We start from the raw sequence: 16,220 nt of genomic DNA, 5'->3' as shown, positions 1-16,220 counted from the left end.
GCACACACACACACACAGAATCACAAACTCCGTGTACTCTTGTGTCACTAACTGTATGATTTATGTGAGAATCAAATTGTGGGTACTGCCCTATAAGTGTTCATCCAGAAGACATGCTTTTATCCACCATATCATCTTAAACTGAAGTAGTATTTCTTCTGTCTTCTCATCTTCCTCCTTGTTATCTCCCTTCACCTCTAGAAAATGTCCATCAGTATATTCACTGTCTTTTTTTTAACGTATGAAGATAATGAAGCTAGTTGGTCCTTGTTGTGGAGTGAATCTTGGTACCCCAAAGAGCATATGTTGAAGCCCAAGCCCCATTGTGTCTTTGGAGATAGGACCTTTAAGGAATTAAGGTTAAACGAGGTCATAGGGTGGGGCCCTAATTCAATAAGACTAGTGTCCTTGTAAGAATAGGAAGAGATAGCAGAGATTTCTCACTCTCTCAGCATGCACAGAAGAATGGCCATGTGAGGACATAGCAAGAAGGCAGCTATCTACAAGCCAGGAAGATAGGTCCCACTAGAGATCAACTCTGCTGGCACCTTGATCTTGGACTTCAAGGCTCCAGAACTGTGGGAAATACGTTTCTGTTGTTTAAGCCAGCGAATCTGTGACATTCCATATGGCAATTTAAGCAGATGAATATACTGCTCAATAGCATTGGTGTTCTAAATTACCGTCTCTCTTCTTGGAGGTGAATATATTTCATGTAAACGGGCTCTCATAGAGGGTCCTCTTAGAACTATTTTCAAATGTTTTTATATTTTTAAACTCGATTTTCAGAATACTAGTCTTACAGAAATTGCAAAAATAGGACACAATTTCTGTATAACTCTTCACCCAGCATCTCCTAAGGTTTACATCATATATAACCATAGTATAATTATTGAATCCAGAAAATTAACATTGGGATATATGGGTTATTAATAAATAATCTATAGACTCTTTTCTAGTTTCACCAATTTTTCAACTAATGTTTATTTCATAGTTCTAGTTCTAATTCAGGATTCCATATTGTATTTCATTATTATGTACCCTTTTCCTCCAATTTGTGACAGTTCCAGGTACTTGACACATTTGAAGAATACTGGTCAGTTGTCTTCTACAATATTTTAAAATTTAGATTTCCCTATTGTCTCAGGATTTGATTGAGGTTCTGCATTTTTGGCAAAAATAGCACAGAAGTGATGCTGTGGGCTTCTCACTTTATAACAGGGGGCACATAATGTTGATATGTCTTGTTATTGGTGATGTTGATTTTGACCACCTTGTTAAGGTAGTATCTGTCACGTATCTCTACTTTACAGTTACCGTTTTTCCTTTAAAACTGCTAAGTGTCTTGTGGGGAGATACTCTGAGATTATGAAAATGTCCTTTTTTCTCATATTTTTGTCCACTAATCCATCAGTGATTCTTGTCTGCAACTGTTATGACTGTTTTCCTAGTGATAATTTTTCATTTCCATTATTCTTCCGCATTGTATAATTGGAATTTTTCTAGAGAAGGGGCTCTCCTTTCTCTCTAAATTACTTATTCATTCAATTATTTATTTATATCAGTACGGTCTCATGAATATTTCCTTTATTCTTTGTGTTATAATCAGTTAGTGTCATATTTTGTCGTTGTTCAAGTTGTCACACATTTGGCCATTGAAGGATCCTTCGGGTGTCTCCTTAATTTAAAAATACTTTATTGCTAAAAAGTGCTAACCTTCTTGTGAGCTTTCAGTGAGTTGTAATCTTTTTGCTGGTGGAGAGTCTTGCGTCAGTGTTGATGGCGGCTGACTGATCAGGGTGGTGGGTACTGAAGGTTAGGGTGGCCATGGCAGTTTCTTCAAATAAGACAGCAGTGAAGTTGGCCACATCTTCAGACTCCACTTCTAACTCTAGTTCTCTTGCTATTTCCACCACATCTGCAGTTTTTTCTTCCACTAAAGACTTGAACCCTTCAAAATCCATGAAGTTCGGAATCAGCTTCTTCCAAACTCCTCTTAACGTTGATACTTTGTCCTCTTCCCATGAATCACGAATGTCCTTCGTGGCATCTGGGATGGTGATTCCTTTTCAGAATCTTTTCAATTCACTTTGCCCAGATTCATCAGAGGAATCACTATCTATGGCAGCTATGGCCTTAGGAAATACATTTCTTCAATGATAAGACTTGAAAGTTGAAATTAGTCCTTGATCAGTGGGCTGCAGAATGAATGTTGTGCTAGCAGGCATGAAAACATTAATCTCGTTGAACATCTCCATCAGAGCTCTTGGGTGACCATGTGTATTGTCAGTAAGCAGAAATATTTTGAAAGTGATCTTTTCTGAGCAGTAGGTTTCCACAGTTGGCTTAACAGTAAACCGTGTTGTAAACAGATGTGCTGTCGTCTAGGCTTTCTTGTTCCACTTACAGAGCACAAATAGAGTAGATTTAGCATCATTCCTAAGGGCGCTAGGATTTTCAGAATGGTAAATGAGCACTGGCTTCAACTTAAAGTTGCCAGCTGCATTAGCTCCTAACAAGAGAGTCAGCCAGTATTTTGAAGCTCTGAAGTCAGACATTAACTTCTCTCTAGCTATGAAAGTCCTAGATGGCATCTTCTTCCAACAGAAGGCTGTTTCATTTACATTGAAAATCTGATGTTCAGTGTAGCCACCTTCATTAATTATCTCAGCTAGATCTTCTGGATAACTTGCTGCAGCTTCTACATCAGTGCTTGCTGCTTCATCTTGCACTTTATATTATGGAGATGGCTTCTTTCCTTAAACCTCATGAACCAACTTCTGCTAGCTTCAAACTTTTCTTCTGGAGCTTCCTCACCTCCCTCAGCCTTCATAGAACTGAAGAAAGTTAGGACCTTGCTCTGGATTAGGTTTTGGCTTTAAGAAGTGTTGTAGCTGATTTGATCTTCTATCCGGACCACTCAGATTTTCTCTGTATCATCAGTAAGGCTGTTTTGCTTTTTTTTTTTTTATCATTTGTGTGTTCATAGGAGGAGCACTTTTAATTTCCTTCAAGAACTTTTCCATTGCTTTTATAACTTGGTTAGCAAGAGACCTAGCTTTTGGCCTGTCTCAGCTTTGGACATGTCTTCTTCACTAAACTTAATCATTTCTAGATTTTGATTTAAAGTGAGAGATGTACGATTCTTCCTTTCACTTGAACACTTAGAGGCCATTGTAGGATTATTAATTGACCTAATTTCAGTATTGTGTCTTAGGCAATACAGAGGCTGAAGGACATGGAGAGAGATAGGGGAAAGGCCAGCTGGTGGAGCAATCAGAACACACATAACATTTATCATTTAAGTTCATAATCTTGTACGGGCATGATTCCTGGCACCTCAAAACAACTACAATAGTAACATCAAAGATCACATCACCATAACAAATGGAATAATTTTTTAAAAGTTTGAAATATTGTGACAATTATCAAAATGGGACGTAGAAACACAAAGTGAGCAAATGCTGCTGGGAAAAAAAATGGTGCCATAGACTTGCCTGATGCAGAGTGCCACAAGCCCTCAATTTGTAAAAAATGCAATATCTGCAAAATACAATAAAGTAAAGTGCAATAACACGAGGTCTGCCTGTTTATTCACATACACATAGATATAGCCTTGTCCATTTTCTTATCTGTAACTTCTTTTTCCAACATTGAGAAACGTGGCTTTCATTACCTACTATATATTTACTTCTCAATCCTAATATATACATAAATTAGTTTTAGAGCCATATCCCATGAAAATCAGATTTACTAACAAGAATGCCATGTCAGTGTACAGTTCTTTTTGTTGTAATCTTTATAGCATATAATCGCAGTCTTCTTTTCCAGAGTTATGTAGGTCAATTCTTCTCTTTCCCTTGCCTTTCAGTGTAATTACCTTTTTCAAGTTATTCAGCCATAACACAGAGTCATCTGTTACAGTTTGAATTCCATTTGGGGTCTCCCCAGCATCCTGGTTGGTTTCAATTATTTATTTATTTTGGAGGAAGGGGATCCCATCACCAAATTCTGATGTGGTGGTAGTAAGGCGGAGGAACCCTCCCCTCAGATCTAGCAAGCAATTCTTGGACAGCAGCTGGATGTCCTACAGTGTAACTCAGCTCTGACAGTATCTACCTGGAGGTAGCATCAGATACCCCAGTTTAAGGACTCAGTCCTACAAGACTGCCCCCCACACAGTTCAGACACCAATCTCAAGTTGTTACCTATACTTCTGACCAACTGGCTATAAATCAGAGATTTCCAGGACCCCCTTCTTAGGTTCAATTAATTTGCTAGACTGGCTCACAGAGCTCAGGAAACCTGTTTACTCATTACGTTATCAATTTATTACAAAGGATTTTAAAGGATACAAATCAAGAACCAGATGAAGAGATACATAGGGCAAGGTATAGGAAAAGAATACAGAGCTTCATTGCCCTCTCTGAGAGCAGCACTCTTCCCAAATCTGAGTGTTCATCAGCCCAGAAGCTTTTCAAGCCCCGTCCTTTTGGGGTTTTGTGGAGGCTTCATTATGTAGGCATGATTGACTAAATCATTGGCCACTGGCGATCAGTTCAACCTCTAGCCCCTTTTTCCTCCCCAGAGGTGGGGTTGGAGGCAAGGACTGAAAGTTGCAATCTTCTAATCACAAGGTTGGTTCTCCTGGCAACCAGCCCCCATCCTTAGGCACTTTCCAAAAGTCACCTCATTAACACAACAAAAGGCACTTTTATTGCTCTTATCACTTAGGAAATTACAAGGGTTTTCAGAGCTCTGTCAGAAACTACACGAAGACCAAATTTTATATATATGTATATCTTATTATAAATCACATGGAGTGTGTTAAACTTTACCAGAAATATACCAAAAAGTATATTTAAACCAGTTTCACTCTCTCCTCATCCCTTCCACCCTATTACCATCCTCCCATTTTTTCTCACCCACTCTTGTTAGGTAGCTTGTCTCATTAGTTTCTGGTTTATTCATTCTCCTTTTTTTTTGCATAAGTTAGCAGATACACTCATGGTTTCTTACATAAAGAATAGTATACTTTAGATTACCTTTTGTAATTAAGTCGCATATATTTTGATGAGAAAACAGGGTACATTCCCCCAGTCGTGTAAATGACTAGAGCTTATAAAACAGGACACTAATACCTTGGACTTTGAGGCCAGAAGGACCTAGTTTTGAACCCAAGTTCAGTCAAGAACTAATCGTGGTCTTACAAAGCTAACATATCTAGATATTAATTCCTTTGTCTATAAAATAGAGATGATATTAGTATCCACATTACAAGTCTGCTTAAGGATTAAATAAGCATTACATTTAAAGCTCTCAACATCGTGCTTGACATTGGGTGAAGTACTCAAGAAATGTTAGAAGTATAGTAATATTAGTGTATTAGTACAGTAAGTATGAATTTGTAATTAGCTAATTGCTTATGGCTAGAAATTTTTTTCTGTCATAATTTCTTTCTTTAAATGAAGACCATCAGTAACTTTGCACACAGATTTTTCCCTAGAGAATTATATAAAAGAGTTGATAATACTATTAATTTGGAAGAAAATCCTCAACTCTGCCCTGCTAAAATTGCAGTATTTTTTAAAAGTTCAAATATCCTATTTGTACTAATCTTAATCTCTTTAAGTTTGTACTATAAGAGTCAACGCCTCTCTGCACTAACTTCCTATGCTATTTGTGACAATGGAATTTGTAAAAGACAAGATCTTTATGATTAATATAATTTTTGTACTGGAAAAGGTAATGATGAAAGTAGTTAATCTGTTGTAGGTATGCTGTTGCAGTAATTCTGATACGTTATCATATTTAAATATGAATTTAAAGTCTGTGGATCTTTTGCAAACCGAGCAGTACTGGTTTGAAAGAATTGTACCCTGTGTTGACAGATTTTTAATTTATTAACATTTATTAAGTCCCTGGTATGGGTCATGCCTACATTAGGTGCTGGAGGTAAAACAACAAAAAAGAGGTAGTCCTTCCTTCAAAGACCTCACAGTCTAGTCAGTTCCCAGAAGTTATTTGAGTTGGTGGGAAAGTGTGTGAAAATTGGACTTCACATCTTAGATCTTTTTTGACGCAGTCAGAATCTGTTTGGACGGTTCAGAATGAGTTGGGGCCATTCAGAATGAATTTAACCCATTATAATGTATTAGAATAATCTTTTCAATCCTCCTTCATTCTATAAATATGTATTGAGTGACTATTTAGATGGAAGGCACTGTTCTAGATGCGGGATCTACTGCAGTGAAGTCCTCATTCTCAGGGAGCTAGACGAAGAAGGCAACTTGGCCATCTATCAATGCAAATCAGTCAAGTGATCATAAATACTAGGGACAAAGTAGATGAAGCATATGGAAAATGGATGAGTTTGACATTTTGTTCAAATTGGTTAGGAAAGGCCTCTCTAATAACAGAATATCTGACCAAAGATTTAAGAAATGGGGAGTGTATGCTATGTGGTAATCTGGAGGAAGAGAGTTCCCTGAAGCAAATTCAGAGGTCCAGAGTTGGAAGTGTGCCTGACATATTTCATAATGAGCAGAAAGTCAGTAGGGAGAGAGAAAGGAAATGAGAGTGAGAGAAATAACGACGGTACGGTAGTGAAGGCCAATTTCCTATAGGAGAAGCTATCGGAGGAATTTGAGCAGATAAATGGCATGATCTGCCTTACAATTGTAAAAAATTAATCAACAGAAACCTTAATTATTGATAAATAGAGTTGGGAGACCAGAAGGGGAAGCTCTCAATAGCAGAGCCCAACAGGAAGAGGAAAGACTCTGCTTCTTTCCTGGCAGAAACTCAGCTAATGAAAAGCCATGGACTCTTTGTTTACTATAACCCTCCCAACTTCTTTTTCCTCTCTTTAAAAATGTTCTCCTTCCCTTGTTGTATGGAGACTTACCATGGCTCGCCATGTTGCAGACCCTGAATTGCAATTCTCTGCTGATCTCTAAGAAATCCATCTTTGCTGGAGAAATATCTGGCAGTCTGTTTGCTTCAGGTCAACACAGTTTAGAAGGATCCCGTTGGTCCTTGTGCTGAGCGTAGGCTGTCAGGGCACATGGGTGAAAGTGGGGAAATCTGTTGGAGAAGAGATCCAGCAACTGAAATCCAGTTGAGAAGTAGAGTCTCAGACGAATGTGGGTGCAGTGGAGTATTGAGGTGGTGGTGTTCTTAAAGTATTTTGAACTTATATTCATTAAGGACGAATCCAAAGTTTGGACCTTAGCTTCCATAAAATTCAAGTCTGAATCATTAATTATCCATTAAGGGCCCTATGTGGAAGCCATTCTCTCATTCCTTGTGGAGAAGCTGTATTCCATTTTGTGAGAGGAAAAAAAAAAAGATGAGCTTAAATTAAACCACAGGGAAATGTACAATGTTTCAAATGGACGGAGGCCCATCCCCTGAAGTGCTTTGTGTATCACCTCGCATAGGAGGACTGAGAAATCGCGACGTCTCATTCACTTGCATAGAGGCATCCAGAGCTGCAGGGACATTTTTTGATGCTCAGGAATGGGGAAAAAGCTGAGGCTAGTTCAGTGCCATGAAGTCCTGTTCAAACCTGAGTCGGTGTGTCCACATCATCACTCTGTAAGCTGATCCACAGACCGTGTCCTCTTCAGGGCCAGAAATGTGCTCAATCCTCCAACCGCTTTAAAATTTTTACTTTATTGGACTGCGTATCTTGGGATTTGCAGCTTAAGAATTACCGTGCCTGAAATTGTCAGGCATTTACCCCCAAATGAGCTGGGGTCTAATGTCCATGAGATTATAGCACTTTTTTTCCTTCTAATTACAGAGAAGAAAGGCGCTTTTTATACCCAGATAGCTTGTCACATTCTAGAAAAGTCAGATGTTTCTTCGCCGAGTGTGGAGAAATACCAGGCATATAATGTTCTATCTTACTTCTGGCTGTGAAAGTTTCCTGTATTCTTTCGATTTTTGAAGGCCATGGTGGATTTATTTATTGTTAGGAACTGTTTTTTTTTTTTTTTTTGAGCCTCAGATATTGTATTTTTCTTTTCCCTCCACAGTGTCAGGTTGCCTATGTTTATCTTAGAAAAATAATAGGACTGACTTGAGAAAATGAATTTATGTTGGCTTGGCCCCTACTGCACTGCCATATACATTTTAAATGACCCAGAGGAATTATCTGTATTAATAAAAATGAATTATTAATTGGGTCTTTTAATTGTTGAGGGCTGATTCCTTTATTTTAGAAAGAGATTTCATTTAGAACTATACTAATCTCTATTTCAAACCCTGCTTTTGGAGAAGGCAGATCTAGTTGCAAATCTTACAGCAGAACCAAAGGCGGAAGCAATAGATTCAAAGGAGAATAGATTTATCCATCTATTGTGACACCTGAGCTATGGTTTGGAAAGCAGAGAGCAACCCTAAACGTTATTCCTGGCCATTTTGGCAATGAACCCTACTGGTGTAAACCTGATGAGCTTCTTAGGGTCTAATGGAAATGATTGTGCTTATTTACACATGGGCTTTATTTGTTCATTAAAAGCTGCAGGTAAGCAGTGCTCCCACAAGGATTTGGGGCTGGATTCACAGGAGACCATATGTGCTCATTCTGTTAACAGGAGTGATTCAGTTAATTCAGCACAGTTGAATCCAGTGATGTTTCAGGCGAGAGCATTGGAAAGAGTCCTGGAGTTAAGAGTGAGGAAACATAAATTAAATGGTATGACAAGTGTCAGGGCACCACCAATTTTCTGAGCTTCAGTTTCCTGAGGCTGAAATAAAAGAAGAGCGGGGGCGTTGGAGTAGATACATTTTAAAACAATTTCCAAATATGAGATGGAAAACATCTTTGTAATGTTTTTGTCCTTCGGGAGGCCGTCAACATTTAAATGACTGTGTTAGTAATGAAAAAAAAAAAAAAGACTATTCATGGCCCAGTGATCATGCACACATCTGTGGCCACTTTCCCCTTCAGTGTGATGTAGGGAAGGTTGTGTAATGTGTTGAGGACCAATGTCAGCCCTCCAGCTTTCCACCACATCTGAACTGGGACATGGTTAGCAGCTGCCAGGGATCTAGTCCCCCGAACTCACACCAGGAGGGTGCATTACCTGTGTCTGACTTATATTTGACTCAGGAGCAAATGCCTTTTAACTCTACGCCCTAATAATTTAAAACAAGCTCTGAAGCCAAGATTTCTTGGAATAGGATGAAAGTGGGCAGTTAGAATAATTTGTGTGAATCTCCTTCTGGGAAAAAAAGAAAGAATGAAAACACGCTTACTTCAAATTGTATCATCTAGGAGCATAAATCCCAGATTTATGGGAACCCTTTCGATACTAAGAGATTTCTTTTATAATTTTAATGCTGCGGCTTTGTGGGGTTTGAAATGATTCCATAATCATTTGAGAACTCCCCCCAAGCCCTAGTTATAACTGGGGTTCGTCTGTTGATGTTAGGAAAGTTAAAGGGGTAGCTGACTAACAGTTCTTTAACACCTAACCACATAGCAAACCTTGTTCTGGTTCTTTTATATAATCATTCCTGGAACTGCTGTGTGTCAGGAACTGTAATAATAATAGCAAACATAGACGTGGCACTCTGCACGCCAAGTGTAAAGAGTGCTTTGTATGTAATAGTTTAATCCTCACTGCAAGGGACGCATTACTATCACCACTTACAGATGAGAAAACCGCGGCCTCAAATGACTTTTCCAAGGTCACACAAGCTGATTTTTGAAACCAGCAACCTAGCACTGTAGTCTCTGCACTTGACTTGGCAAACAGCATATGTGTTAGTTTCCTCAATCCTTACAGCATCCTAATTTAGCAGTACTTATCATCCTACTTTTCATATGAAGTAACAGAGGAACAGAGAGGTTAAGAAACGTGAACACAGTTACATAGACAGGGATTCAGCCAGGTCTGTAAAGTGCTTGATTTCTTTTACTACTGCATCCAAAAAAAACAACCCCAGAAGTGTGCTTGGTTTTTTGTGTTTGCTTGTTTTTTGTTATTTTTGTTGTTCCTGAAATTTGATGGCTATGATTTCAGAATATGTATTTCTAAATAGAATTTCAAAGAGGGGGTAAATGAGAGCCATGAATTTCTGAGCGTTAGAGATATGGCCAACAATAGAAAAAAAATCTCAAGGTTATCAGAGCTTTGTAAGTAATAGTTCAGGCCCTGAAGTCAAACAGCTCTGGATGAATTCAGCTCCATCGCTGATGAGTATGGACTCTTGGGTGAGTGACTTACACTATCGAAATTCTAAAAACACTTCAGTATGGGTCAAGTTAGCAATTCAGGAGCCAAGAGAAATGGAGATCTAGTTATAGGAATCAGAGTGTAAGGTGAGGATTTGGTCTAAAATCCATATTGGAAGGCCTGGAGCTTAAATGTTACTGAAAAAGGAAAGAGGATATTAGACTAAGGTTGGCTCGACACTGAACTGAGTCACTTCAGTTTTTCACTAGGGCTCCCTAAGGCCATCCCTAGCTTTGAGGCACATTTGAATCAAGAGCTCATAGTCAGAGATACCTGGTATTAACATTTATGGCTCCAACATTGAGAAGAGGACAGAGAACCAATTAGATATCAAGTCCCCCCATAACAAAGAGGGAAATGCACTGAGGTTGGCCCTGGAGTGGTGTTTAAACAGGCTTCATTTTATAGTTTGCTTGTCTGTTTGCTAATACTTTTACCTTCCTAGCTAGAAAACTGGAGCAGATAAATAACTGCCTATTTTCCCCACTGGAAGCAAATAATCACCGAAGATTGGCCTTGTCTCACAAATCCTTTCTCATAAGCATTCATCGTACTGAGAAGTACCAAAGAGTTAGCTACTTATACCTTTCCACCCCAGAATGCATGTTCATATGCCCATAATCAGATTAAGGAAGGTCTAGGTCAATCACAGACTGTTAATCTAGGGCCCTCCTCATAGTAATAACATGAAGCTCTATCTATCATTTGTTCCTCTAAGATCTTCAGCTTGCTGAGAATTCCATGGAAACATTGGTGGAAGCTAGACCACCACCACCAGAAAAGAAAAGGTATGAAATTCAAAATGTATATGTGTATATCAATGACCAGCAAGTAACAATTGCCGCTTAATAGATACACTGGCGTTCAAACAAATAAATGATCGTGAAAGACAAATACACCCTCCGAGAGTGGGCTTTCCTGCAACTCAAGGCAACTCACTTGCTCACCAGCCTCAAGGCAGAAACTGGTTCGTTTTCTTCTTTCCTAACTTTTTCTCTAAATTGAGTAAAACCTGATTGTCAACTGTGATGTGTCCAGGACATGCCTCAGCAAGAAAGATAAGTTCACCCCTCTGTTTCTACACTGCTCTGAAGTTTTGGGCTTATCCACTAACACTTAGCAGGAAACAGAGGTGATAGGCTGACTGCTTGGTGGTACTGAGACACATCCAAATATGGAGACGCATGGGGACCATCCCCCAACCTGCACCACATGACAATCAAAATGCTTGGAAATAACTTGACGTGGGCTGTTCCATCGTGTTTGTTGGGAACAGAGACCAACTCATTGTGAGAGCAACTTGGCTTACCCTAATAGGAGTTACAGAGTAATTAAATTCTTCTACATCACATGTAAGTATAATGTGTTAATAAAAAAGTAATCACACCTCCATTGTTTCTGCAGGTTCAGCTTAATTACATGGCAGTTAGAACTCTCTCTCTCCTTATTCATACTCAGCGAGGACTCCCTTTACCATCTGCTGATATTTAATTAATATACATTCAACACCCTGCTCTATTATTAAATGTAATGACTTCCTCTGAGCTCTAAATTCAGAGCAACATGAATGGAAGATGTAATGAAAGAAAATAGCATCTGCTTCCCTTATTAAAATACTATATACATATTTATCTACACATTATTTAATCCAATTTAGGAAAGATATTTTTCAGCTCTAAGCATGCAAGGACTCTTGGAAGCTTCAGGAGTTCATGGATTACTGAGAGCCAAGATAGAATTTTCTTGGTTAGCAGAGTTATGTGATTTGAAAGTAGTCCCCTGTTGACCCTATTGCAAAAGCTTGGAAATTTGAAGAATTGGTCGATGATTAGAAGAAAAACAGGGCTTCCCTGGTGGCACAGTGGTTAAGAATCCACCTGCCAATGCAGGGGACATGGGTTCAAGCCCTGGTCCAGGAAGATCCCACATGCCACGGAGCAACTAAGCCCGTGTGCCGCAACTACTGAGCTTGCGCTCTAGAGCCGGCGAGCCACAACCACTGAGCCCACACACTGCATCTTCTGAAGCCTGGGCGCTCTAGAGCCTGTGCTCCACAACAAGAGAAGCCACTGCAATGAGAAGCCTGTGCACCACAACAAAGACCCAACACAGCCAAAAACAATAAATAAAAATAAATAAATTTATATTAAAAAAAGAAGAAAAACAGTGTGTGTTTCTTCCTAGCTAATATTTTCAGTAAATGTTTAATACTAAAATGCTATCATGTATAGACTTCAGAGGTAAAAGAGAATGATGGCAGGGCTTAGAGAATACAGCTGCCCCCGTTACAGAAATTTAGATGATGTCAAGGCTTCCAGCTTAACTTATAGGTACTTGGCATTATAAACCAAAGAGGATTAAACTTGCAAGTTTCTAAATTTATAAATGGGGAAACAGACTCAGGTATTGACATGCCTAAGATTAGAACATCGCAAAAAATGGAAACCCAAGCCAATGATGTAGGAGGTGGGGCAGTTGGGGTGGTCTGCCTCCTGCCCCAGGGGCAGGCAAGGAGGAAATAGTGTGTGGTCTAAAGAGAAAGTATAAACAATTATAAAACTAATTAAAAGTCAGTCTGCTTTTTATGAACACCATGCAGTGGCAATCTCGTGATAAAGTATCAGTACCTCTCCCCGAGGGGTGGACTGCTCCTCCCAAATCCCCCTCACATCCCATTGATAAACCACTGCCCAAGCTCCTAATTCAATAATCCAGTCACACTTTACAACACCGTGCCATCTGATCTCAACTCACTTTCTGAGAAAGGTTTATACTAACAATATTTCAAGTGGGAGACAAAAATCCATTTTAGTTATATCTGAGCTAATCCAAATACTGCAGATACCAGATCCTGCTTTGAGGAATTCTGGCATGATACCACTCTCTCTGAAAATATAACTTTCAACGGACCTCCCTGCTTACTGCGATACTAAGAAGTAGGAGGGGGACTTGTATCAGGAATCCCTGCTCTGAACTGTGCATTCCTAAATACTGAAAAACCCTCCTGTCACAGTAGCACGAGAAAGCGTTCGTATTTGAACTTAACATGTGCCCATATGGCGATAGCCTGGATGGTTTTGGGGGACAGTGAGAGGCAACAATGAGAGATGGGCTTGGTTAGCATGTGGTAGACCCTCCCTTAGGGGTCAAGGACGGTCTCCCGGTTTGTATGCACCCTCACAGCCCTGTTCAACAGGTCTTGGGGCTCCCATTGTCTGTGATGTGGGCAACACACCCTATAATGCCTTATACTAAGGTTCATTGTTTCCCTGTTGAGCTCACAAGGTGATGAGTCCTGGTAATTCTTCTTTATGCCCCTAGTACTGTGTTCAGTGTCTTTCATGTAAGTAACTCTAAGTTCATGTGTATTAAATTGAAATTATTTGATCAGGACCCCTCTTCTACCAGGTGTTAAAGAAAACGTTAATTGGGATTAAATTGTTTGTATAAGGTCCCATGGCAAAAGAGCAAAAGTCTTCCTTTGTACCTCTGAGATTCTCTTTCCAAAGTTCAAACAGTATCCATCTCTCTAGTTCAGTGAGGGTTAAAGATTCGATTTTTTTTCTCTCAGGGACTATCTTTCAAGAACTTCTCCCTCTTCCCTGCATCTCCAGCAAAATCAAAATCCCCTTAGGATGAGTAATTTAAAATATACGAGTGCCTATAAATCCCAGTTACCTTTGCAGAGATGCTAAACGGAAGATGCTTTCTTCATCATGGTAGGTGAAGCAACCTGTCAGTCATTATTGACAAAAAGGAGCCAGCCAAAGATATCCTTGGGACCAGCTATGTCCTGCCCAACGGGACACGCTCAGTGAACTTTCTGTCCCTGACAGCCAGTGCATCCCCAGAAGTCATACAAATGCCTCAGTCAAGGTATTGTTATCATTTCGGGGGTGCTTTTACATTTTATTCAGTTATTTTATTTAAATGATTGGAGGGGAAATACAAAGGGAGGAAAAAACCCAAAGGAAACATTTAACTATAGTTTCTGATCGTAGATAACAGCTCTAGGCGGGCCCTTTTCTGTGTTTGATTTTTTTTTAATTAATTTATTTACTTTTGGCTGCGTTGAGTCTCCGTTGCTGAACGCGGGCTCTCTCTAGCTGCGGCGAGCTGGGGCCCCTCTTTGCTGCGGTGTGCGGGGGCCTCCCATTGCTGGAGTCTCTCCCGCTGCGGAGCATGGGCTCCAGACACGCGGGCTTCAACAGTTGCGGCTCGCGGGCTCTAGAGCGCAGGCTCAGTAGCTGTGGCTCACGGGCCCAGCTGCTCTGCGGCATGTGCGATCCTCCCGGACCAGGGCTCGAACCCACGTCCCCTGCATTGGCAGGCGGACTCTTAACCACTGCGCCACCAGGGAAGCACTGTGTTTGATTTTACAAGGGTGAAATTGAATGCGTTCACTCTTCCATCCTCAGAGGGCTATCAGCGGTCTCACCGTGCTGCCTGCACAGTGATCGTTTTCAGAATAGAGAAGACCAGACACTGGTGTGGTCCAGCCTGAGGTGCTCCCACTGTGATGAGGTGATGGCATTTTTTGAGGCTGGATATAGTTATTGCCTTGCCCTATGTTTTTCTATCTGTATGTACATGGCTGACCTCTAAAGAGCGTGTCCTGTTAACTTCTAAGGTTAACATTTTCTCTTTCTTTAGTAAAATTTCTTACCTCTTACAGTAGCATTCAAACTTTTGAAACATAATGTAGAGTAGGAAATACATTTTACATCGCAATCCTGTAAATACAGTAGATTTTTTTGCATTTAAGTACATATCAGTGAAACAAATGTTTTATAAAACAATACTGAACCATATTGTGAGACATCTTTAATGTTCTATCCATTTTCTTTTCTTTCTTCCCCTTTTCTCTCTTTTCTTTCTTTCAGTCCTTTCTTTCTTTTTAATATGGCTTGACCAACTAATGAGTCCCACTTCTTAGCCTGAGAAGCACTGCCTTATGCCACATTAGCAAAATTATTCCTGGATATAACAATCCATTTTATAACTGGAACTGATTATCTTTTCAATAAAGAAAAGAAACCTAGCCATCATTTTGGACTGTTTTCGGATGGCTCTTGTCAGATATATTTCTGTGGCCAAAAGATCAATACAGTTTTTACACCAGACGAGAATATGTGTCATAAAACAAGAAAAAAATGTTTGTACGAAGTACTGGATAGGTCACACTTGGGCTAGTATATGTACTTCTGGTTAAACTACCTCAAGAAAGAACGAAACTAGAGAGAGATTCCAGGGAAGGCAGATGACAGGGCTGAAGTCCCCTGAGATTCAGGGTAAAGGACACTGTGAACACAGAGGCTTCCTGCAAAGGGTCCTATTTGCATCTGCCTCGTGACATCATCACTCTGCTTTGCATGCAGCAGTGAGCCTGGGATTCTTCTTTTTTTCTTTTTTTAACATCTTTATTGGAGTATAATTACTTTACAATGTTGTGTTAGTTTCTGTTGTATAATAAAGTAAATCAGCTATACGTATACAATATATCCCCATATCCCCTTCCTCTTGTGTCTCCCACCCTCCCTATCCCACCACTCTAGATGGTCGCAAGAGCCTGGGATTATTTTAATCTGATTTTTTTTCAGATTGATATCAAAGAGTTGGTTTGGAAATGAGTGAGTTCTTTTTTTGGACCTAAACAGTATGAATATATCTGTATCCTTCAACTATGCAATCATGTTGCTGCCTTTAAATTCCAGGACTTGTCTTCTCAATATTTCTGTCCTGAGAATGGTGTCCTAGGCATCTCATTATAGGGTTGCAAGTGAAGAGACCTCACAAAGAGGTTCACTTACTTTATTAAACACCTTCAGATGCCCAGAGACAAAGATAAAGACAGATCCACTATTTAGATACGCAGTGTGTAAGCCATGAGCCATTTTAAAAAACACAATTCTTCCCCCTTCTTAACTCTCATTTTTCATGACTTGAGCAAAGGTACCAAACATATTTTGT

The 16,220-nt window shown here is 39.7% G+C and overlaps 1 pseudogene; it reads right to left on the bottom strand.

Moving 5' to 3' along the window:
- Window positions 1-1,730: 1,730 nt before the first annotated feature.
- LOC112413128 (tigger transposable element-derived protein 1-like) lies at window positions 1,731-3,175 on the bottom strand (annotated as a pseudogene).
- Between the last annotated feature and the right edge of the window lie 13,045 nt (window positions 3,176-16,220).

Source organism: Neophocaena asiaeorientalis, unplaced genomic scaffold (genome assembly GCF_003031525.2).
Source record: "Neophocaena asiaeorientalis asiaeorientalis breed wild unplaced genomic scaffold, Neophocaena_asiaeorientalis_V1.1 scaffold14, whole genome shotgun sequence".
In the NCBI taxonomy this organism is placed as follows: Eukaryota; Metazoa; Chordata; class Mammalia; order Artiodactyla; family Phocoenidae; genus Neophocaena; species Neophocaena asiaeorientalis.
The sequence above is the reverse complement of the archived record's forward strand: the minus strand, read 5'-3'. Positions and strand labels throughout refer to the sequence as shown.